At 37.1% G+C, this 26,606-nt stretch overlaps 1 protein-coding gene across 4 annotated transcripts in view; it reads left to right on the top strand.

The window, feature by feature from the left end:
- The window catches only part of LOC119157487 (connector enhancer of kinase suppressor of ras 2-like), a 214,629-nt gene that overhangs the window by 45,497 nt on the left and 142,526 nt on the right, over nt 1-26,606 (top strand). The window lies entirely within an intron of this gene.

The raw sequence follows: 26,606 nt of genomic DNA, 5'->3' as shown, positions 1-26,606 counted from the left end.
CATTGCATTTCGATGCTAGGGCCTATGCCCTGTCTGTGAGGGACCTTGCGGGTGCAGGGGTCACCCTTATCTCCTAGCTTACCTTCCCTTATAGAGTAATCAGCTCTTACTGCTCCCTGACACCTAAGGAAAGTAAAAATCACACTGAAGTATAGATCTAAGTCAGGAAGAAGCTATAGTTTTGTAGCAGTTGTTTAGGTATAGTTTAAAGGCCTGAAGATTAGAGTATGACTGCTATTTCAGATGAGTCATTTAAAGTCATCACAACATAACAGGAAAGTAATGAATGTAACTGACAAATCCGTGTTTTCTTCAGTGTTGTGATTCATATAAATGCCAGTCGAGAAGTAAAAGGGCTTTCTCCTTTTTAGAAAACTTATTTTTTCAAACCAACACTTTAAGGATTATCTCAAGTTCATATCAGCAGCAGACTGTTCCTTCTGAAGCTTCACTTTGCTGTACTGCTCCCTGCACTGTATGATGCTGCTTCTGTCTAATCTTCCTTTCTTCCTTAAAGTAAATAGGATCTTGAGATGGGCATTTCTTTTACCCTCTTTCAAAGCACTGTATGCTACAGTTACTTAGCATCTGCTGTAGTTCTTCCATCATGTGATCTAATGCTAGGTTGTATAGTCATCATACAACCCACTACCAATGTCATCCTTTCCTGTTTTCCTTGCCCTGTCATACAGATACAGAATTTATCTCAGAAAAGTTGAGTAGTCTGTATAGGAAATGACAGTATATAAATCTCTACAGGAGATTTAATTCTAAATCATATTCATGATTCTATGATTGCATCTTCATACATATGCAGGGTTTTGAGGTGTTTCTGCATCTGCACAGACCTTTACTACTTATGTGTTAACTGGGCTAACAGCAAAGTTGCAACCCTCTGAAGCATGCATGCTATGATTGTGTCCTGTGCTTCACCCTTTGACTCCCAGTTTCCACATCATGTTGCTTTTCATATTACTTCAGAATATTACCTGTAAAACCTACAAGAGCTAGTGAGCAAAAAAGCTCAGTAATTTGATTTGCAAAAATTTCTCTTTAGAAGTGGGATTCTCTCTTTGCTTGCTGGAAAACTCAGCTTTCAAGAGACTGCTGAAAAGCAGGACCCTTTCAGTAAGGTCACTACTGTATGTGTTCTCTGGAGATTGACTTGGTCTCTATCAGGTATTGGTATGAAGCTTACATGTCTCTTGTTATTCAAAGCAAAATTTAGAAACCTTTCAACAGCTGTGATTGGCGCTATGGAGAACTCACATGGTGCTGTTGCTTTGGTCCCTCTGTCTCCTTCCTCTCCCTTAATTCTGTCATCAGAACAAAGAATTACAAAATAAGCTCATCATAGAGGTGGGAGTATCTTGACTGAATTTTGGGCTCTTCTTTTTTCTCTGTCTTTTCTTGTTCAAACTTGAAAGTACCTACCTCGTGCTTTTCCAAGAAGGTTCTCAGCTTCCCTCTTCCCCTTTTCTTTTTCTTCAGCCTATTACTCTGATAGCACATTCCCCGGAAACTGCTAATTCAGAAATTAAATTGCATAGCTGAACCCTGAAATTGCTTTAGAGAGATAAAAATACATGCAGGTACAAAGTAATTGGTGAGTATATGTTACTATGAATTAAGTGCTGTGGCAAGAGATGACAGGTCACAGATGAGCTGTTATTAGATTTTCCTGCTGCAGTCATTTGATCCACTCATTTTTCATCTGTTAACAATAGAGTTGCGTTTTGATAACAAGTTTAATTTGTCTGCTAATGATTCATTTTGGTACTTGGATATCTACACCATTTACAAAGCTGTGGCCTGTACACAGTACAGGAAAAATATTGAAAAAAGAGCATAATTGAGTTTAAGTGCAATATTCATCACAACTGTTTTACAAGTAATTGACTAATTTGAGCCTTATATGCTCCTCTGTTAAACAGTATTATACAGACCATTATTTGTCTTTTGTCTGCTGATTTGAAAATATAATATAAAATAAATAACTCCTTACTAGAGGAGATCAGGAGGATATTATTTACAGGAAATGTGTCTGGAGTGTTGTCTGAAATGGAAGTGTTAGCAGTCTATTTAATAAATTGGTGGACAATAAGAAATTGTTACAAGTTGGTTTTAGTAAAATAATTCTGAAAGTTCTAAGACCAAAACAAACAAAACTCCCACAAAACAGACCAACACCACAACATTTTGAATGTGAGATAACTGACACATAATCTTTTAATCAGGTAAATCCTAGTACCAGAGGGATAGAAGATTGCAAATGAGATAGAAGGCTTTAAAAGGGATTATCACATGACTGTGGTATACTGAAGAAATAAATCTGATTTCCTTGCTAAGCAAGTTTGGTAGAAACCACTGTTAAGGATTAAGAGTTACATGAATAAATGTGATACATTGGAAGAGTCAACATGGCTTTTATAGATGCACTCATGCCTCCTAAATCTGTAAGGTTTTTGTGGGAGTTGGTGAACATGCAGATAAAGGCAGCTTTGATCTAGTTAGCAGTATTGCACATGTTTTCAGAACGCTTCTATCAAGACTTTAGAAGATACCAAAGTATTGGGGCAAGGTGGAGAAATCCTTTTGTGGATGAGTACTCATTAAAAACAGGAAATGAAGGCTGGGAATAAGAGGTGAGGTTTCAGATTTGTGGGCTATAACCAGCATGATTAGCTGAGGTTTGTGCTAATTGTTTAACATCATCTGCTGGCTACCAAAAAGAGGAGGAGACTACTAGCCTAAGATGGACTTTTAAATTTAATGGAAAAGGTGATTCTTCCTTTCTTGATTTTTAAAGGCCAAGTTTAATTGCAGCTGAATGCTGTTAGAATTAAGGGCATAAATGTTTCCCTCCTCCATTCGTGAGAAATGCAAAAGGAGACTATTTCATTTGAAAATGGAGTCTCCTCGAGGTATGTGTATGTTTGAATTTTTAATTTGTAACTTGTCATGCTTTTGATGGGTGAAAAATGTGTGCATTGAAAGGAAGTGTTCATGCTGCATGGGCAGGTTTTATAATAGCGCCAATGCTAGATTTGACATTATCAGCGACTCTTCTGCAGTTGCAACAGTCATGCTGTGAAGTAGTTTCTGGGAGTTGATTGAATGCTTGCTTCTTGTACACCTTCTAAGATCTCCAATTTGACTTGCTGTTACTGAATTGTTGCATGCTGCCTATGAATGACTTTTGCATTTTCTTTTAAAACCTAGAATTTAGGATGTGTGTAGAAGATTTCAGGCTCTTTGACACATCTGATAGGAGATTGCTATGAACACAGTATTACAGATGAAATTAATCTGACATGACTGCCATAATAACAGATAAGCATTAATGAACATTTCCTCTTTGTAACAGCAGAATGTCTTTGATGCATAATGGTTGGGTCTCTAAAAGTAGCGCTTCATAATCTTCTCAACAGTATAGTGCTTTGATTCACTCTTGCCAAAACTCCTCTGGGCATTCTGTCTTAATGCTACTGTTATAAATATCAACTATGACTTCAATTCGTCATGTATTAGGGGCAAAAAAACCTCACAAGAAAACAATGTCAAATAACCTGGCAGCCAAATCTACAAGTATGTTTGTGTACTGATTATTTTTTAGTGTGTAAGAGCTGAGGATCAACAAGTTTTTGGAAAAAAACCACCAAAATAACCCAAACTTACATAAAATTTTGAAATAATTTTTACATAGGCCTTATCTTTTTTAAACAACATTAGACACACACACACCCCCTCCAAAAAAAAAAAAGGCCACAAAACCCCCCAAACCAACCCAAACAAACCAACCCTTCTAATTATTGGTTACTTCCTCCATTCTTATTCTTTACACTCTGAAACCTTGCTATGTTTTTTCTTCCATGGCAAAGCTGCCCACTTGAGTAAACAGTTTTGAAATTCCAGGTCTGCCTTTGTTAATGTATTTGTGATGTTTGTAGTCTTAATAGCTGTGCACAAAGTTTCGCAGGCATGAAAATAGTATATTAAAATTAAATAGTCTGAGGTAATGGCAGATCATTTTTGTGTTACATAAAAATCACTGCAAACTTGCTAAAGTATGTGATAACTTTGGTAATCTGATAAAATTGATAAATGTGACAATGCTCAATTTCACACTGTATTAATAGAATTTGATCTGAAAAGTGCCTGGTTGACCCAGAAATTATGCTAGCGACTTACGCTGGTAGTTGCATATATTCTAAATTCAGTGGCAGTGAATTAAATGTCTCCTAAGGCACTTAAAACCTGACAAGGCAAAGGATAATTCTTATGAAAGCTTGTATGAGCAGATGTAGCCAGGAAACAGAACTGTCCCTATGGGACACCACACTTGTATACAATTCTGCTTTATTATTTTCTTGTGTGTAGGTCTGTCATAAAGAAAAACTTGTTGATCAGTAGCACCTGAGATTCTGTCATCACATTCTCAGTGCTACTGTTCCTCCTTTTCATTTTTTCCAAAGAAATTCCTTACATATAAACCTAGCAATTTCTGATAAATCTTGAATTGAAATTAGAATCGCAGTGAGTTGAGCAGATAATCAAAGCACCCTCAATATGAACATATAAATTGTGTGTGTGGGGGGGATGTCTGGAAAACGAGGGCATGAAAAATCCTCATGGAGCAGGACGCCCTGCATAAAACATGTAGAAGCAGTAACTGTAATTCTTCTGAGTGGTGTTGTGATAAAGTTATTCTACTGATTTGATTTTGAAATTTAAGATCTTATTTGTCCAAAAAAGAATGAGGTTTTGTATCTTTTCAGAAAAATTAAGCAATGCAGTTCTGCAGGTAACTGTTCTGTTCATGGATCGGAGGGTAAGATGCATCTCTCTCTGTTTTGACCGCTCTAGATGCTAGTATTGTTTAGAGAAAGAGGTACTGCAGTACACAGACAAAATGTGGACAGGTAACACATCTTTTAGGCTCCAGGTTAAAAGACTCTAATATGGCATTCCATAATTTTATTTTAAAAAGAGCAAATATAAAATAATTAAGACAATCAGCTTTTAGAGTGTGCTTAAATCATTAGGTGGCAAAACCTAAGAAGCATGGTTTTGCTTAGCAGTAAGAAAGCTAACCATTAAGGAAACTGACGGGTTTACAATTGAAAAGGAAGAAATCACCACAGATCTTTGACTAATTCTAATATGTGTAAATTAAAATATTGAAAATTTATCTCCCATATCACTTGAGATTTGTATTTCACTTCCTTACAGCCCCATCTTTTTGTTGTCAGGAAGTCATCTCTCTGTTGTCAATAGTGTACTCCCTTTTCCACTTATTTTTATCTTTTCCCCTCTAATTGATGACTCTCCACACAGTAGCAGTAATCTCTTAATAGTTCCCATATGACACGACCTGTTGTATTACTGTATGTCATTCAATTTCTAGTGGTCTAGTTCTCAAAGTCATACAGTTCTGTTCAGACAATATTTCAGACTTTTTATTGACAGAGACTTTTAAGTTTGTTAATGTGTTTCATGAGTACACTTTGCCTGCTACAACTATGAAAATGAAAGGGAGCAGTTTTGATGGAATGTGAAAGAATCGAATTTTAAAAAAACAGTGGAAAGGAAATGTGTGCAGGAGGAAGAGAAAATATGCCACGAGACTTGGAAGGTAAAGTGGTGGATGAGCTATAAAGAGTTTGGAGGTAGATTCCTAGAGAGAGAATCTCTTTCAAGAAAGAGACAAGAGGAGTGTTAAGATCAAAAAGGACAGAGTAAAGGGTAGCGAGAGAAAGAGTGAATGAGAAAAGGTGTTTGTGTGTGAGAGAGACAACCAGATTTTAAAATGGAACTGGGAGATATGGGCAAATTTGAGGGAACTTTTAATTGGTTTCTACTTTTAAGTTCAAGGTATAGCAGCAAATCCAGCAGCATATAAATTAAATTAGTTTTAAAAGTTCCAAGCAGGCCTTACTTAAATTTTTACTGGTTGGTCTGTGAGGTGAACAGAGTGAAATCTTGCAAATATTCCTGGAAGACAAACATGGAATGAAGAGCCTTTTGGCTGAGGTCTGATGCTCTTAAACATGTTACAGTGATACTTCACAATCACATCAACAGTCACGTTCTTGCTTGCACTTCTGAAAAGACAGAACTTGCACTAGAGGTGTGTGTAGCCATTTGAAAATGAGCTGTCTTTCATCAAGGTGTCTGGTTAAGAAGACACTGTAACCAAAGAAGCAGTTTATATCCATTCTGGTTACTGAGACGAGACAGAGTTTGCTGCTATTGTAGTCTGTGATGGTTTTCAGTTATGGAAACAATGGTGAGGTGCTTCATATATTTTTGAGAGGTAATAGTTTTTCTTCCTCCTGAAATTTCTTAAAGATTTTTCCCTGCAGTTGGAAGTTGACTCTTCTGTTGACCCATCTAGTGATCAGAGACTGAAACCATGCAGAGATACAGAATCCTGCAGATTTACTACAGTAAAAGAACAGGTTGTAGAAGAATTATGAGAACACTTTGTCTTACAATAATTGAAAATCAAGGACTGAGACAGTTTTTATGCTAGGGCACAACTAAATTTAGGGGAAATACAGAGTAGAATTTATTATTTTTGTTAATAATTGTTAATAAAGCTTTCAAAGTAGGTGGATTTTGACATAGCATTGGCAGCCCTTTTAATGTGACAAAAAGTGGAATGCCACATACTTGCAGAGTGGAATTAAAATTGTTTAGAAGATAGTGGACTGCAAAAGGGGATGGACTGCAAATTGCAACATGTCTGCATCGTTACTGTGCTCTCAGCCGCCACTCAGCTGCACGTTAGTAGAAAAAGTAACAGAAATTGCAGGTTAGGAAATAACACTTAAAGCTGGCCTTGCAGGATGCATGTGGAATAAACAGAAGGATAGTCTAAAAACAGGTACTGAGATTAAGAAATGGGGTACAGAGAACTAAAACTATACAACAATGTTAAGGCAGCATTTGCAAAATGAACAAGATGTGTGGGAAAGCAAGTAGAATTAAAGAGCAAGTGACAGAATGTGTGAATACATAATAATTTAAATTTTTTGGCATGAAGAATGTGATAAAGATGTGGTAGACCAAGTGGATGTAATTTTCCATGTCTCATTTACAATACTTGGTTGAATTTATTTTGATTATGAACGCTTGTGAACTGGAAAGATTTAGAGGAAAACATGGTATGAACAGTGCTTATTGCAAGTATTTAAATAATTTTTGACAAACAAAGGGCAAAGTATATGTCATAAAGTTTTCCTTTCGTTTTTTGGAGACCATCAATTTTCTGGTGCAGGATTAGGTACTGTATGTGTTCCCCCTGACTTCTGGTTAAAGATTTTAATTTTTCCCATTTAATTAAGCATATGCTTGAAAACTGAACACACATGGATGGGGCCTATTTTTAGTTCTGCCAATGCTCTTCAGTGCGATTTCACAAAAGTTGCTCTATGTCTTTTTGGTTCAGTTTTCCTATCTGGGAAAAAGGGAATTATAATGAGCTTTGAGCTTTTCTAACAAAAAAGTGCTACATAAGGGTAAGTTATTATTATTAATACATATAATACATTTAGTAATAATACAGAGGTTTATATAGCTGTGCTCCGTAGAGGATTTGTATGTTAAGAAACAGACCCAACCTTGGAATATTGCTGGAAAGTACATTTCAAATTTAGCAGCTTTGCATCATTCCCAGAGTGGTGCAAGTTCCCCATCAGCTGAGGCTGATCTAACAGTGTGCCAAACAGACAGCACTGGTTTTGTCATTATCCTGGCAATATGCTGCCCTATAACAGGGTTAAAAAAACCTTATTCTTGCTTGTGCTGGTGAGCTTGTACAGCTTGCTGCACAGCTTAGCAATTGTGTGTGGGTGCAAGAGCAGGGATCAGAATGTGCAGGTAAGAGCTGGAGACCAGCAGGAAGGTGATTGTAACTGTGGAAGTGTGTTCTAGTCTAGAAATTTTTCCCTTTTTTTTTTTTTCTTTAGGTGAATTTGATCTCTCCTATTGTGTCTTGTCTGTTGGACAGGCTTCAAAGAAGAGAGTTGTCATCTCTGCTAGGTTTAAAGATTAACAAAAGAGGTATCTGCTCACAGTACTTCTGCCTGTCACTGACTTATCAGAAGAGATTTGTCAGAACTGTCTTGAAGACATGATGAAACATTAGGAATATTTTGATCGATACTAGACTTTGAACAGAAACAGTTTTCTGAGAAGCTGCACATTTAGTTGGTTGGAAGTTCACACTACACACATATTTATGGTGAGAAATGAGATCCCTTATCAAGGGGTGAACTCTGAATTCTGGCCATGCACCTTCCTAGCTTGATTCATCTTCATGCATTTTTAAAATTCAAAGATTCTCTCTAAAATTTCTATATTCTCAAAGGGAATTTACTTCAATCTGCAAACGCTCCTCAAACTGGCATGTTTAGATGTCTCTGTACAGCAGTAACCGGTGGTGTGCAGTAGCTTTGAAACATGCATGACCATAGAATCCAATCCCCTCCACTCAAGCAAACACAGAGAGAAATAGAAAGGGAGATATCACATTCCTGCTGGCACCTCTGTTTCTAGTCCTTGAAAATGGAATTACCTTTCTCCAGTTGCCATAGCTGTGCAGTGTGGTTTCATACAGATATCTGACATTGAGACAAATTCAGCTTTTTTAAGGACAGAAGTTCCACTGGCTATCTTTTTTTTTTTTTTTTTTCCTCCTTCATAAGCAACAGCTAAATTCAGCTATTTGCGTTAAAAATGAATAGTGTGAGAATGTGGCATATGGCCATTTGCCTAAGAAACTGTGGCTTGTGTTTACTGAAAGAAATTGTAATGTGTTGGCATTCATTGTAATTCAGCTTAACTGGGAGCCTGCCAGAATCAAATCAAAATGTGTTCACAGTATATCCAAAATACAGCACAACTGCCAACGTTGTAGTAGCAAGATTTAACATCCTGTTTCAGAATGAAACATTAAAATCTCCCAACATGCAAAACAAACTCATTACGCATTGTTTTCAGTCTAGTTATCATGCCCTTTTTAAATATGCTTTTTAATAGACATTAGGTGGCATAAAGATAGTCCTTACAAGACTATTTCAACAAAATTTAGAGTTTGATTAGGCATTTATAGCTGGAAAGAGGGTAAAAAAATACCCTAACTTGTCCCCTAATAAGCTACACCACCAGATTGCGTGTTCAAACACGTGGTTGATCACTTCAGTGGGTCTACCAGATCTAAAGGAGCTATTGAAAGTGTATTAGTATTGTGGGACACCTTTTCTGCCAGCACCGTGAATAGATACTCTGTTTTTCTGTCTTTGAGGTAGTACTGTAAGAGTTCATGTTTGTTATGATTTTGGATGCCTCTGTCTCACAGATAACCAGAAATGGATCATTTTCTTGTCCTAGCAGTATCCATATGGCAAGTTCAGTCTCACCTAAAACATGCATACATAGCTCCATGTACTGTGTATCTCAGGTCATACACAAAACACTGGTGATGTTCCAGTCTCCTACAGTGCTACTTATACAGCTGTTTGGTGGCAATTACCACTTGTACTTACAAGATGGTGCCCTTTTAGCTCTAAAAGGAGAGGTGCATGTAGCTAAGCACCTGCTTTTTGAAGTTTTGAATGTGCTTAATAATAAAACTGATGAAGAGAACATTAATTTAAATACCATTAGCTATCACTCTGGTATCCAAGGATTTTTCCTTCAGTCTTTGAAAAAGAACCTTTGTTTTGACCTTTTGTCTTTCCATATGTAGAGCTAAACCTCTTTGGTTTCAATTCAGAGTCAGTGTACATACCAGCCTGACCTTGCAAAGAGAGGCTTGTCTAGGGAAAATGGAAATAATAATTTCTTTCAGCTCTGTCTCTCACGCTTATGTCCCTTGGTAAAGCACTGAAAACTGCAGAACAGGCCAGTTCCACTCCCCTTGGCTCCTCACTGGCTGTTCTTCAGAACTGACCCAACCCATCAGTCATGGTCTGGAGGGAACTTTTTCTCATCATCACCTTGTGATCAGCAGCTTTACTTTCTTGGATGTGACCAGTGTTCTCATGTTTCCCATCTCCTGATTATTTTTTTTTTTCAGTCAACTGAAAAGCCATGACTTTGAGTCCCTAAAAGGTTATATAGTACTTTCTTGATTAAAATAATGTTTATGTACAACTTTAAAAGGTTGTATGTAATTTTTCAAATTATATAATTTTTTTTAAAGTATTACTAAAAGGTTGTGATAGAGGAAGACAACATATAGATGATGAGACAGAATGAGAAATTTTGCTTAGTAGTTACCTCTCTTTTTTTGGAACCAGCAACGCACTAGTTTGGAAAGGAATGTAATTCTTTACAAGCAAGCGTAAAGTTGTGCCACTGCCTATCCTAGAGTGGAAAAGTCATCAAGAGTGCTGCAGTTTTAAGTACTGGAAAAGGTAAATATGCTACCAAAATGCATCTTTACTGTGGAAATTAGTTCACATGTATACCAGTAAGTATCGTGGGAGATGTTAATGCTTGTAGAGCATTTTCCAAAATGGAGGAAGCTTTAAGCGAGATACAAATTTTCTGTGTGATGTCCTTCCACAGAGACATGAATTTCAATCTCTGAAATTGAATGGGACCATCTCCAAAATGTTGGCCATCGTGGGATCAGTCATGCAGTGTTCAGTGCACTCTGGCTCTGCTCCAGCAATGCACTTAAGTTTGATTTGAATCATGTGAATATTCCTGAGCTAATCAACTGGAGAATTAGTGATATACAGGGAAGGGAGGCAGGCACTTAAGTTCTTTGTTGGATCAAAGCCACACTCGCAAAAATCATCACTGTAGTACTTCCTATAATGACTGGTACCAAGAACAGGACCCTCTATGAGCACACCAGAATTCATAAAAAATTATTTTTCAAATAGCTGTCTGCCCAGTAATTTTTTTTTTTTTTTTTTGGAAGGGGGGATCTTCCCATGGGAACTTTAGTGCTAAAATTACCAGACGGCAATTACCTGACAAACATCAAACTCAAGAGAAGTCTAATTAGATTTCTATTTTAAAAGAAAATGTGCTTGATTTCATGAGTTACACAGTCTGACTGCTGGTTTAGCTATAAAATTAAACATAAGATACATCTTAAGAAGATTTCCTGTAATTGTCAAGGATTTAGCTGATGATTTTTTTAATTCCTACTGCAACGTATCAAAATTAACTTTCTATCATCTTACAGGCTCATTGACATAGTCTTCAGTTTCTCTCTGCTTTCCTTCATTATATTTATATAAAAAGGGCCACCAGTCCCACCAGAGACACTTGGGACTAGAACGGTTTGTGCCTGTTATAAAAGGGCTTGTTTGTTGTGGTCTGTGTTTGTAATACACTTCAAAAATTTTGCTGTAGTAAGTTGTAGCAGTTTTGTACATCAGAATCATCTTTCCTTTCCAAGCTTCTTCATGTAGATGTAGCTGATCAAACAACTTTCTTTGAGGCAGTCATGGTTTAAATGGTGGTTGCTCCATCCCTTGCTTCTTACCTCTGTGCTTGTGTCCGTGCAACTCCTCCTTGCCCTGTCTCCTGGGACCCTGGTTTCTGTGCCTGTAATGTAAACTGGATTGGAGAATGTTCACCTGCCAAACAGTAACGTTTTTTCTTTTATTTTTTTGGGGGGCTATAGTTCAAATGGATCAGTTCCCCAGTCCAGCTCAACATGCAGCCACAAAGACATTTGAAGGTAGCGGCAAGAGGCAGAGAACAGAAAATGACTGCTTTAGCTGCTGAATTTTCAAACCAAAGTTGTTTCACAGGCTGTTGACAAAAAAGGTTGATCTTCCCTTCACCTTCTGCACATTTCACCTTCAGTTTGCTGAAACAGGCTGATCTGATTCACTGTGCTGCCATAAAATTACAAATGCCAATACAAGAGGAGGGGGGAGGAAAAGTTGTTGCCTCTCTTGGCAGCAGCATGGTCTGAAATTGGCTGAAGCCCATTATGGAACTGCACCTTTAGTGACACTTTTATATCTGAAAATATAAGAAACATATCATCTTTAGAAGTGTAGTTGACACATCAGATACTCGAAAAGTAAGAGCTGCTGAGAGGTAGTGAACAACATAGTGGCTGAGTAGTCAGATAGACATGTAAAGGACATGCTTTGCAAAAGAACAGAGAGAGAAATAAAGACAAACTATAGCACAAAGCCATCTTGCCTGATCAGGCCTAGGGCTTCAGTGGCAGATGTGGAAATGCTGCGACAGTAAGGTGATTAAAGTCTGGGACTTCAAATTTACTTAAATTCCTTATTAGTGTATACATTCTTTAAATCAGGAACTTGGTTAGCAAGATTACCGCAATACAGACATACTGAAAAAGTAAAATAATACTTTAGTATATGAGGTTTGTATATGCATTGCTTTATGATGTCTAGTTAAATTCTAAATTAATGTTCCTGTGGTATTAAAATAATATTTAAAGAAAGGTCTGGCTCTCCATAGGAAACAATATTCCAAGAAAACTTCATGAAAATGATCTTCAGCATTTCTAGTAAAAATAGTCATATAACCAGCCTCCATCTCATTTTTTCAGGTAGTGGTATTGGAAAGTGAGGACACCAGCCATGACATGATCATCAGTGTTATCTTGGCACTTAACTAATCAAGATATTTTTTTTTTCAGAGCAGAAGGAATCAGTTTCATTGATATTCTATCTGAGCCTTAGTAGTGCAGTCACTTGGCGCAATATAACTTAGATAACTTGTGAAATAATATAGAACCTGAAGCCCTCTAGAGGAAATACAAATTTCTCATCCTGTCCCTGGAAATTACTGAAGTCAAGGACATTAAACTTTCGTAAATAATTTTTAACAAGTTTGTGGCATCTGATTTGTTTTTTAAGTTGGGGATTCCAAACTGGTCACAGTGAGCAAATAACATGTAGATGTGTCTTAAAGTTTATTATAATATGAATTTTTCCAGTCCCAATTTGACATTTTTAGGGAAAAGAAACACTGAGTAGTGCTGTCAATCTACATTATCAAGTTACCTGACAAGTTACATTCTCAAGTGTAGTTTATCTGATAAAAGGATAATAAAGGAAAAATCCACATTCAATCGTAAACAGCTACTGTATTTGAGATCAAAATGACACCTTTTGTTTCTGGTACTCTTTAAATTTTCAATTACAGAGACCATGGACTAGGGAGGGATATGATGATAGAGATGCCTTATTTGAGGTGGTTATCTTTAAAGCATTTAAAAGCAAGAATTATAATGTATCTTATATGTAACTGTGAAAAATAATAACATGCTTTTTCAGTTTCAAAATTATCAACAGTTTGTGCTTGCTTCAGGGAAATAACATGCTTAGTATTTAATTTTTAAAAGATAAAATTAAGCTTGTGTTGTTTTTTCCCTAAAGCAGCAGTATGTGAATAGTGCAACCTGAAATGATTTCACACAACTGAATCCATATTTTTTTTTTAATGTACATATTTTGCTTTTTGGACTGAGATTCAAAAAGCCTGGGCTTCAGGTTCAGCTTGTATAAACAGTTTCTGCTGTGGTTGGGGTTTGGGGAACTGGGGTTGTGTGTGCGTGGGAAGGGTGGCTTGTTCCTCTTAGGACCATACTGAGCTGAAGTTGTGCATCATCTGGAAAAGCACAACACAATTACAGCACAACAGCAAGTAAAACTACTAATCAAATCCTCTTATGCCACCCATAAAAATGCATCTATGCTTCTGGCTAAAGTGAAGATGCAAGTTGCCACCCTTTACCTGTACAATCCTCTTAACGCAGCTGTACTGGGCTTCCATTTCCAGATAGCGAAGAAGCAAATTGTAGCTTACTGTTTGCTAAATCCTCTTAGTGATCAAGCAGCCTGAAATTTTGCTGTGGTCTGTAGAATTAGCAACCAAGTTACATTTGCTCTTTGCCTGCTCTTTTGATTGACTATGCCACGGGCTGGTTGCGTAACGAATTCCTCCAAGTAGCCCTGCTCATCCAGCACTTTCCTGAGTCTGCAAGCCCTCTGCTATAGCCTGTTTGTAAGTGCTTCATCAGGAGTTGTGGGCTGAAACCCTTTATTATAAATGGCATCATTTCCTTTATAAATTACATATTGTGGCACTCATGTTAAGAGCTTTTCAAGTTTTCCTTTTGCTTTCACTAACAAACATTTTAATAAAAACAAAAGTTAGGAAGAGAAAAACTCTTGGATCCAGGATGCACTGAGCTTTTTCTGTATTTGCTGGGAGAGACTGGAGCAGCCAGATTTACCTATTTACTTACCAAATGATATGACAAGAAAAACCAATTGCAGCGATAGATGACACAATGCATTTTCACTGAGAATTAGTAATATCCTAAGAAATGAAGTTGTCTGTTTCATGTCATTATTACTGGAAGTTCAGGAAAATGGCAGTTTAGAAAAAGCTAATCATGTGATGGTTTGAAGACAAAATGTTTCATGCATATATGAAAGTCACATCTAGTTCACTCTTCTGACCTTTTTGGATTATCTCAGTCTTATTTCCCTGCTTCTATTTTTTTGTCATGGCTATCTTCTCTTATAGAGAAACCTGTAGTTCTTTAATTTACTTGTATACTCACTGTTCCCAGTAATGGACTGTTTCTGTTACCTGTTGCATACTTGGTCCTGCTTGAACTTCCCAGCCATATTATCTCAGGGATGTGCCCAAAGACCAGAAGATGACTCCTAAAGTGTGTCTGTCTGCCGTGGCCTCCTGCCTGTGATGGTGATATCAGGTGTGACAGGGAAGTGTGGTGACAGGAGCAAACTGCTTCCCAAGTGTGGCTTAAGGAACTGACTAACCCCTAATGGCTCTCCATGTTTATTTCTCTGGCATATATGAAAAATAAAATGGAGTAAACTAGAAAAGGTGCTTTTTTTGAGACTTTACTGGGAATGGCTGCTGGAATGGGAATAGCTAGAAGGCTGCTGCACTGAGCTCCTGCTCCCTGAGAAACAGTGAGGAATGCCCCTGGAAATTATTTTATATTGTGCTGCTTTTGCTGACAGAATTAATTTATCCTGCTCAGTTAATACAGTGCATTGCTCTGGGTTGTTGGGTCTGTCTTGTTACTGAATTAATACATTTACCTTTTCACCAGCAGCTTTATTTACAGGTTTTATGGACAGCTCTTGTTACTGACATAGTACTACTACATATCTCTTATTCCTTGGCTGATTGGCTGATGTCTTGAGGAAAAAGCTCAAACCATTTACTTATAAAGAACAGAAAAATAATCAGGAATGATCCAGGAACTATGTTTCAGTTCTCCCGTGTTATCCTTTGGCAGAGTGGGCTCTACAGCTGCAACAGTGCTTTGGTCTGGGCAGGAACTCTGTCATACTTTTGGTCTGATCCTTCCTTGTCAAACAGATTTAAATTTTGGGTGCTAGGTCCTGACCTATGTCCCTTTTTTACATGCTGCCATGCAAAAGATTTAATCATTTTAGGTATATTAAAAAGTAATATTCCAAGCATATGAGTGAGTGATATCCTATGGGTTTTGAAATGTTTTGTAACCACTTGATTTTACTTTTTTTTTAAACAGAATTATCAAGAACTTTGCTGGGTGGTTTAAAACTTCCTTATACACTGAGCTGTCATATTTAATTCATGGACTTTTGGGTATATATTTCTTTAGATATGATAAATTCTTGCCTGTTTCATGTTACTTCATAGAAGTATTTAATCTTGGATGAGCTAAGGCCAGATCAAATAGCAAAACATTTAGAATTCAGACTTAAAGCACAGGACAATAGTGATTTAAGATGTAGTAATATTTTTCATCATGTAGTTGTAGCCAGAGACTTAATCTGTCTTAATCTGATTCTGCATGAAAAGTGGTAGTGAATAAAAATTTCTAGCGCACATTCTGTTCAATAACAACCATAATAAATTTGGCATCATAACGTAACATAAATATGTAGAATAAAAATGGGTAAATGTAAGGAAAGAGAAAAGCTTCTTTGTTCAATAGGATTTATGGCGTGATTTTTTTCCATGATTTCTTCCCATTTGCCTGCTTTTGCTAGTTTCACATAATTTGTATCAATAAAAATATTAATTCCTACTCTGGGAATTTTCTAACAGTTAATCAACAATTCCTGACAGCTTCCTGACTTTTAAATGAGTTAACAGCTAATTGCTAGAGCTAATTCCTCCAAACTGCTTAAGTAAAGAACCTAATTTAAAATAATCCAGATTTATAGAGTCACCAGGACAGTATAAACAAGAGCTGCAGTGCACATGACATCTTCAGTGTTTCCTTGAAAGAAAAAGGAGAGAGAAGTGTGTATGAAACTCCATATCAGCTGGGGCTGAACTTTGCCAAGCTGTTAACTAACAGATGCTATTACCAAAGCTTCTGAATGTCCCTGAAAAAAACCCAAATCTTAACCTCTTTATTTCTTACAGCAATCTGAAAGCAGCTTCCCAGTGATTTTTGGCAACTATGCGAAGAACTGTGTCAGGAATTGCCAAGGCCACCTTCTACTTGTAGAATTTATATCTTGCAGGTGTTTAAACTATTACTTGTGAATTAGGTCACAGACTCATTGTGGCTGAAGAAATTGCATGGAGCAGAAACCTTATTTTTTGGGCTTTTCACTATAAGTGCTTACACTGGATCTGGCTGTTCTTTTGGTATCTCTGTTTTTTAGTAAAATATGTCAGTGGAGTCAAAACAATAATTAATACATATTTGCACTGAAAGATCTGTAGCACTTCTTGTTTGGTTATTCTGTGTCAGCTCTTTATCACTGCTCAGCTTTGCAAGTATTAGCGCTTGCTGACAGAGAATGCAATCTGGGGCTTCTGGCTATCCTGTTACAAGTTTATTTTGTTGATAAAATTTTGCAGCCACACATATGCCTCAGAAAAATTCAGTTTATACATGTTTTGTCTGGGAAATTGGTGTTCTGAAGCATTTGTGACACTATGCCTGGATGTTTTTGAATATGATTATGAACTGAATTTAATATAGAGCCCTATTGCAAGCTCATCAGAGATACTTTTAGGCCAGGATTAATTTCACCTAACTTGAAACGTCTGCCTTATGATTATATGAATTTTATATGACAAGGTACTTTTTTCTTTCTATTGATTAGCTCATACAGAATTGTTACCTATCTCTTCAGCATTTTTGTTTTCTTTACATTTAAGACAGAGACAAATGGGGAATATCTCTGTATTACTTGTGCAAAAACTTGTTTGGCGTGATAGTTTTGATTGGTTTTGTATGATATCAAATTAGGTTTTTGAGAGTCTGTCTGTGGTTAAGACTCATGTGGGGAGTGCAACACGGATGAATCCTCAGAAGCTGGAGAAAGGAGCTTTCAATTCTATTTATTTGTTCTAGTACTTCTGCTTTTAAAATAAGTCCTTGTATATAAGCACATGTTTAATGCAGTTCCTTCCTCATTAGAGTTGCTGACCTTTCTAGAATGGAGACAACAGGGGTCTCAAACTCATCTCTGCGTGCTTAGGCTGTAGTGAAGGAAATGATACTTGTTTTTCTTTCCACCTAAGAACGGTTCCTTTTTGTTGCTGGCATTTGGTTTGATGTTTTGTTTTCATTATGCTGTGAAACCCCCGCCCCTGTCACCTTTGGCAGCAGGTTAGTGGTTATTGCATGCACCGTCTTGGACACAGAACTGGAACAGGCTCCCTGAATCACCGCCACCACTGCCCTCCAACCCAGGGATATAAGACAACCTTTGGCACTTACTGCAAAAAGGAGGAATATGAGACCTGATGGCATCAATTCTCAGCTTCTAAACATCACTACCCCTCATGTATGCGGGGTAGATATTTTTTCTCACTGTTATTACTGATCCTAGAGATGTTCAGTCATCACCAGAACTGTTCTGACACAGAGATCTGTGCTTTTTCGTGACTGGGTAAAGAGATTTGAGAATGTAATTGCACTGGTTCTGCATTTTGGTTTGAGTATAAATCAAGAAGATTCTCCTAAATATGAATCTATTTTTGGCCTTGTGAATTTATTTTATATTGTCTTTTTAGCTAATCCTAAAAGATTTTTAAAATTTTGATGTGCTTTTCAGGATGTCTGGAGCAATGCCTGGGATGGTGATTGTAAGTTTGCCATCTCAGCAAGTAACAGGGAAAACTAAGATCTATCAAATCTGGCTTTCTTATGGTGTAGCTTGAAAAGCATGTATGTTGGCAGTTGTGCCAACTTAAGCATCTGCTTGTTCATCCACTGGTGTATTCCACCTCATTTGTGGCAGTTAAAAATAGCTGGTAACAAAAAGGAGTGCAGTTAACAGAGAGCACTTTCTGACCCAGTTCACTTCACAGCGGCACACGGAGTTGTACGAAGCACAGGGAGCAGGATGTACAAGGGTACTGCTCCAAGTTGGAACCAGCACTTCTGCCAGAAGAGATTCTCATCAAAGTCTGCCTTGCAAAAGTAAAGCAACGTGTTACACAAGTCCAGTGCAGGAGATAGATAGAAGCACTTGCCTTGCATTTGGCCAAAGCAGTTCTCTTTTAAAATAAATGTAACGAGGCAGATTCACGGTCCAAGTATTCATGGCTTAGTCACACTGGAATGAGGAAGCATATAACCAAATAAATGAGAGGTATGAATGTGCTGGCTTTTAGAGACTTGCTAGCGCTTCCAGGTCATTCTTCAGCCATGCTGCTTCAAAAATGTCTGGAGGCTGTTATATCTTTATCAAGGAGAAAATTAATGAGGCTAAGGAAAGACTTAAATTTTCATTAGCACAGAGCGATAGTAAAGATGCTTCTGTTTTGTTATCACTTTTATAGGAAACTCATGAGTAGTAACATCAGTGACATATCTTGAGGTTAAGATGGTTGTGAAATGTGACAGCAAGGAGCATGCACTTGTGTCTGAAAATATGATACATTTTCTGGGTGAACGCTTTGCTTCCAGAAACATCTTCAAAGTTGGGTCTAGCTCCAGCAAGCTTCTTGAAAATGTTTTTTATTGCTTCTGTGCGAATACCACAGCTCAACACCACCTGTCAGTTTTTGAGGAAAAGTTAGAATGTCTTCAATTCCTATTATTCATTCATAGGTAATGAAGGCAGAACTATATTATTTACTTCATATATAAGAATGTCAGTTTAAAGGTGATGGCGTATCATTAAATCAAATTTTATAAGTGCAGCAGTTTGTTCATTTGTTATTAATATTTTTTGACACATCCTCCTACAAAACCTCTCAGATGCTCTGAACTCTTAAAATATTGGTAATTTAAGCACAGCTTTTTTCTTGATAATATACTTACCTTGGAAAACTGCTGCCCAGAAGAGATTGTGATTATAGACGCTGAGATTATAGGAAAGCCTGTTGCTTTGGCCATGCTAAAAATAAGAAAAATAATATAAAAATAATATATTTTGTGTATGAAATATAAATATGAAAGATAATAAATAATAAGTTACAACGATGATTCCCACTACAGCTACAGTAGTATTCCCATTCATTTTGCACATGAGATAGAATCTGGGAGTCTGGTTTGTGTTGCAGACATGCACTCTTGGTGAACTGGCTGTGATGTTTGCCCTTATTCAGAGGACACTTTGGAGGGGAAATAAAAAAGGTATTCATATACTTAGGAACTTGCTATGGATTTCGTACATTTCTTGATGATCATGTCACTTTTGTAAAAGGTCTGAGTGTCTGAGGAGATGTGTCATTGCAGGTAAAGCTCTGACCTGTTCTGGGGAGAGAAGAGGAACCGAGGCTGGATGTTTCCATCTCCCTACAGCTTGTGTCCTTACAAAACTGCTTCCCTGCTGGTGCAGAGGAGATGAAACTGCCTAAGAAAATACAAGAATAGGGATAGTGTGGAAGGAGAGAAAATGTGACATTTGGAAATGGAAGCCAGCAGTAAATGAAGGGCGTTGAAGATAGACAGGATTTTGCTAGGGGAAAATCTGAGAATTTTGTGATTTAGGAATGAGGAGGGTAAAGATGCTTGTAACTGGGGGTATTGAGACCTTGGCTGGCGTGTGGGATGGAGCTGCAGGTTGAGGACCAGAGAGGCTGAGGGGAAGGGAGCCCTCTGAATGGAAGGATGAAGGTCAGAGAACTGGTCTGGCTGGACAAGAGCCCAGCAGCGCTGGCTGCGCGCTGGTGCTTGAGCATGTCTGCAGGGGGTCTGACGAGGCAGATGTGGAGCCTGGCCCTCAGGAGAGTAGAACAGGAGCAAGACAAGTGGCGTGTGGACCTGCACAGTCTTAGCCAGTGGTCTGAGACAAGTGGAAGAGTTTATGTCCAGTAAAGCCCAATCTGCTTTTAAGCCTGGGTCTGTGGATGTCTGGGAAAGTCATTCAAAGCACTCATCCCGCTCTAGTTCCTGTTCATGTAGATGATGGATCTGTAAATTCAAGCAGCAGAAGTCTGCCTGTATTTGCATGTAAAACATCCATCTGTATCTCTGAATATTATAGTGACTAAGAGGAAACTCATCCGGGAAGCAACATTTAAACATTATACTTGCACAGTCAAGCATTTAAAGGTCAGATAATGCCAGAATCAAGGGATTTTATTTTTCAGATTAATCTTAATTCTTTCCTTTTCCCTTGCTTGTGTGTTCCTGCCATGACTTGTGATTTTTAATGTAGTTTTTGTATGAAATGTCATAATCTAGGTACTATATTGCTGCGGATCAGGTTTGTAACAAGTAGGCTTAAAGATGCAAAATGCTGCATGATACTCTAGTTTTTAGATAGACTCTAAACTTCAGGAAAGTTTAGGTATGAAATGATCCAAGCTTGGTGTGTTAGACTGTTTTCAAGCACATTCCCTTTGTCTCTTTCTGAATTTTGGGGGTATGTGCTTTTCTCCAGGCACTCTAAGAGGTTTTTTCCTCATGAAAGGGCTTAAGAACAAGTAGCTGGTATTGGAAAGTCAGCTTACTGTGAACGTGGTCCTGAGGGTTATGCCTTTTCTTTATTTGGACTGAATAATTCTTAAAAAGATTTTAACACCATTGACAAAAAATATCCACCTGATGATTTTCACTGTTAGAAATTATGTAAGAATAGGAGAAAATCCACTGTGCCTAAGCCCAATGTCATAAATCGAAGGGGTTTTTGATCAGGAGCACCCATGAACTGATGTGTGTATTCAATAAAATTACACTTGGGAGAAGACATACAATTTCCAACTACTTTGTTAGCCAACCAGTCAATTGCTTCCAGATCTTTCTAGCTAGCTGGTAAATATTGCTTTATATAGAAAATACCATTTCTAAACAAAAAAAACCCAAACAAAAACCCCACAACTAAAAAAATCCCCACCAAAACAAACAACAAAACAAAACTAACTTTTTCACTTTCTGTAACTACTTGGACTAAGCCTGTAGATGCTGTTAAACTGGACATATTTAAGCAGATCTGCATATGTAAGCTGAAGATTGTGACAGGGCAGAAGTTTGTGCTGCCTTTCTGAATTAATCAGATAATTTCAAGCACAGAAATTAAGTCTCCTTCAGGTGTTTTCTAATAATGAATAGCTAATTCTCAGGACTTTCAGGTTGCTTTGCCTAGGAAGAGAAGCCATTGGGGGAATCAGGCAAGGTGTCTCAGGTGCAGTCCTGTTTATCTGGAGGTCATGTGCAAGGTCACTTGCAGAAACCAGCAGGAATCAAACAATATGTTTCTTTTTCTTAAAGTTCCAAATCTACTTCAGCAGTCTTCCTCTGTATGCCTTTTCTCAAAGCATGCACAGTTTCTGGTTGTCTTATTTTTTCTGTTCCCTTCTTTGCAGTGTTCTGGTTTGTTGTTTGTTTTGTTTTTGGTATTTTTGGTTTTTTTGTCCTTGTCACCCTTTAGTTTCAGTACAATCAGTTTTCTTTTGAATTATTAGATGATCACAACTCAGCTCATGCTCCTGGTGCAGGCATGCTCCTGTTGTGCGCTGTGGTCATATTCTACAAGGTACCTGCTCTCACACACAGATGCAGTCAGCTTTGGCATTTAGCTTCACCGAAGGACACTGCAGTGGTAGTGGATTTCCTCTGACATCTAGCACAACAACATCTGAAAATTGGTTTTGTCCCATTTTGCTTTGATTTATTGATTTTTCCCAAGTCACCATTCTGCAGCAACAGAGATGTGATAGTTGTATAGCTTTTACTAGTCAAATGAGATTCGTTAATAGGAATATTAACTTGCTCTTGACAGACCAAAGTGTAATCCTTCTGACCAAACTGAGATCATTCCATTGACTTTCAGGTTTTATCCTTTAGACCCAGATTCCACAGACACATCTATTCCTCACAGTTGTGGTTTGTATAACCCTTTGTGCAATTGTAATTTTAGTATTCTGCTATGTGCTTTTTCTTTCCAAATTATTTTAATTATGAAAAATGTTAAATACTTTCTCAGACCTTTAATCAAAGTAGTTTTGACTTCCTTGCCAAACTGGCTATAACTGGACCACAACACTTGCATCAGTGCTAAACTGCAGAAGGCAGGAGTGGTAAATGCATTTCCACTGAGCTGGTTTCCTTTTCTTTCATCCTAGGCCCTAAAAGCAGAATGAGCAATGTTGAGTTTCTGTAACAGAGCATATAGTTTTGCATACCCTCTTCTGTCTGAAGAATCGCCTTGAGAGAACAGTCATGTTTGTGACAAGCTGAACTGGCGAGGACCTCTCCTGCTACCCTCCCCATAACCCCTCCATTTCACAGCCGGTGTTCTGTTGTTCCAGCTGGCTGCTGTATGCTTTCCTCTGGGAATAATGATGTAGCATGAACAAAACCATCATTTGGTCAGGAATTTTTAGGATAGATTACGAAGCAAGCATAATTTACAATAAGTAACAAAAATCCATTACAATATATGAAAAAAAATAGTGAATAAATGTGATTTATTGAGACATTTATGAAGAACTGGAAATTACGGACTTTTAAACTTAGAAATTACTCTTCTTTTGTAAATGGATCACACTTGACAAAGTTATTGTCACCACATTTCTCCTCTGTGGGAGCTGCCCTGTCTGCAAAATTTGACTTCCTACATAGAACGCAACAAATTGTGCTTTTCCTTCATTTATTTTTATAGTAATTTCCTTTCAATATCTAACATGAGAGAGGAAGGGACAGATCTTTACATAACACGGCAGCTATGTCTGTGTTATTAATGTGAGACAAACCTGACGTTTGTTGACATCAGTGGAAAGATTCATTTTAATCTCCTGAGCCTTATTGCCCACAATATGTAGCATCTCTTTTATAATGCTGGCTCTGAGTCAATGCTTAAACCTTATTTTAGCTAGCTCTACAGAGAATTTTTTTTAGAACTTGTTGGTTTGCTTTGTTGTTTCAAAGATTCTTTTTTCTTAATTATGCAGTCCTGAAAATAAGCTTTTTAAAGCCAACTCGCTTTTCTTTTCCCACCCTTTCTCCTCACCCTTTTTCTGCCTCCTTTCTTTTTCATGTTTCCTTGATTTAGGCAATTTACTACATGCCTTATTTACACAATCATAGCTTGCAGTCAACAGATCGGAGATGCTTGGGTTTCCTCTGCTCTTTGAATGCAGAAATAAAGTGTTCCTAGTCCATGTGGATGGAATAAGCTTTCTTTTACTTAAGAATCAAAAGTGACAATAGGGCAGGTTTTTAATCATGGATGTTAAGTCTCAGCTTTAAAAGAAAGCATAGATGTTGAAACCCTGTTCCTTGAATTAATTCGTTGCACTATGAAGGATATATTAGTTACAAACTGTACCCCAAAAAAGTAAGATTGTGCAGAAATAGAACTGCAAGCCTGTTTCTTGCCTGACACTGATCCTGTGTAACTAGGAAATTGTGGTTTAATTTTATTTACCTACATATAGAACAGAGTTAATGCCCACTACTTCTCTGCATTTATGAATCTTAACTAGTTTGTCTTATCTGTAAACAGAAATTATATTGAGAAAATTGCATAAAGATTGCAGTAATGATGCCTAAGTGGCTTGAGGAAATAAATACTCCATTTAGCTTGTGGTGAGTCAAAATGATCTCATTCTGTACTCTTTCTAATTGCATCTTTGATATTTTCATGCTAAAAACAATTATAGCCATGATAATAAAGCATGAAACTACTGATAGCTAAATTCTTGCTCTGTAACAGCTCACACTTAGCAAACACAAATTTGTGTATCGCGAGAAAGGAACAATGGAGTACAATACCTAGCTCCGAGATAGACAAACAGAGAGCAACGGACAAATGCTTCTTTTTTTTGTCTGTTTATTTATTAGGTGGTGTCATGCTATGAGACAGCCCGGTCCTTTAATGATATATTTCTGTATTCTGTTGTCAACTGCCATACTGTTTGCACCATTAAGTAAACGTCTTCTAAGGATGCCCTGGGGAGCTATTATAGAGCAGTATGAATAATACAAATTTCATATTTTGCTCTTCTGTCATACATTCTCTCTGGCACAAAGGTACATTTAATACATCTGGCTGCACTGTTTTCATAGGTTGTCATGTTCATGTGGTATTTTCTAAATCTTTTTGAATAGTACAAATGCTTATTTGTGGCCACTGATACTAAATTTTTAAATTAATTTGCTTCAGTTCAAAATAATTTCATTTCTGTTATCAGTTTCAGTGACGACTTCTGATAAGTTTTAGGCAAAAAAAGCAAATCTGGAACACATGGGTTTTGGAATTTCTTCTGAAATTGTTTCTAATATTTGTTCTTGAGCAAGCATGGAACAGAAATGTGTAATGGCTCTGAATTTAAGATGTTAAATAATGAATGCAGAACTTGCAGTGACCAGTTTTCAACCATTCCAGACTGAAATATACTTAAAGTCATTCATTAAATCATTTAAAAACATTAATAGGCACAGAGAAATAGTCTCCTGTTTGCAGACCATCACAGAACAGAGAAAAGGCTTAGGTATTAGTTACAGACTGCTGGTAAAAAAACCCACAAAAACAACCCAAAACCTAAACCACCTCATGCTTATGAATAACAACATGAAATATGACGTTTTGTATGGGATACAATGTATATATGGGATATATGTAGAAGTGATTATAATGCTGTGCATGTCACTTGGTCAATGATAGATGAGCACTATAACATAATTTAGGACTATCAGTATACAGAGTATATAATTGAATAACTTTGAAAGAGGTTAATTGAAGGTAATACAATATATCCCCTTGTATTTGTGGAACAGAAGACAAATACATTGTTTTGGTTTTTTCAGTTCTTATGTTGTCGTGGTCCTTGTGTCTCAACTGAGTTATGTTGGATTAATTGAGATTTAATGTGGTAATATACAGCATGCCAAATATAAGGTGTCAGATCTCTGTCAGATACTTTGTTAACAACCCTGGGAATAGAAAAACATGGACAATATTAGCTATTTTTGTCCACAGGATAGTTTTAAATTCCACATTTTCTGACTTTGGTTTCCACATGCTTTCACTTCCCCAGCCGCTGGTTTGGTTATTCTGACCAGGTCCTCATGTAACTTTTAGAAAATCATCTCTGGACACTAACTGGGGTCAGGCTGGGATATCACGTGTTAGTAATGTGTTTAGCTAATATTTTCTATTACAATGAAATAGACCAGTTTTATTAGATTGAATTACATAATTTAATATAGGAAGGTATGCTTGTAAAAGAAATAATAGACAGCAACATAGTTTTGTAACATGTTCTCGGTGAACTTCCTTCATGCTCTTGTTTAACTCATTTAGGGTTCCTGTACTGCTTGAGAGGAATATAGTTTTGTTCTTCACTGCCAAATTGTATCACCTGGTTCTTAGAAGGACCTTTGTGGTTCATTACCTGTTAAAATAACTATAAATTTCTCTTTCAAAAAAAAAAACAACTAACGTACATGATAGAATTATGATTCCTTACATTAGTAATTCAGCAAATTAAGACAATATTTTAGTTTTATTTCTGTTTATATTGCATATGTGAGAACTTTTAAACAGACAAATGAGAACAATATTGTTCATATGCCTACTGCTTTCCTTGTCTTTATAGACGTGGTGTTTTAGTGCTTGTGTACACATTTTCTCCTTAATTCAACCATACTGATAACTTCATGTGTATTTAATAGAAGGCTACATGTAGAAATTATGCTATATCAAAGTTGTCTTCCTTCACTTCTCAAGTTGGTTGTTTCTGTGGTTTCTGGATATCTGTACTTTTTAGGGATCTTGGAGTTACTTGCTTCATTGTAGGACAAACAGTTGAGAATCAAAGTGTTCTACTTTCTCTACTTAGTAGATGGTAGTATTGACAATGATTTTTTTTAGGTCTCCAGAAAATTATATGCATATCAGGTTTTCATTGAGTGTTGCACAATTCTAGACAGATTTCCTTCAGGGAACTCTGCATAACTTTGCTTTCAATAGTTTTGTGTTCAGCTAATTGTTCTATCTGGAAACTTCAAGCATGTGTGGTTCTGAAACAGACTTGCAGGAAGGAAAAATATTTCAACTTATTTTGCTAATCAGTCCCTTCTCTGGCCTGAGAAACAATGTGGCAGGTACCAAATCTGTCATTCTTACCTTACCAAGTTTCAGGGTGAAATGGAATAATTCTTTGTACGTGAGCAAAACTGTATTATTAATCGA

The sequence above is a fragment of the Falco rusticolus genome, chromosome 14, assembly GCF_015220075.1.
Source record: "Falco rusticolus isolate bFalRus1 chromosome 14, bFalRus1.pri, whole genome shotgun sequence".
NCBI lineage: Eukaryota > Metazoa > Chordata > Aves > Falconiformes > Falconidae > Falco > Falco rusticolus.
This window is presented reverse-complemented; position numbering and strand designations above follow the sequence as displayed.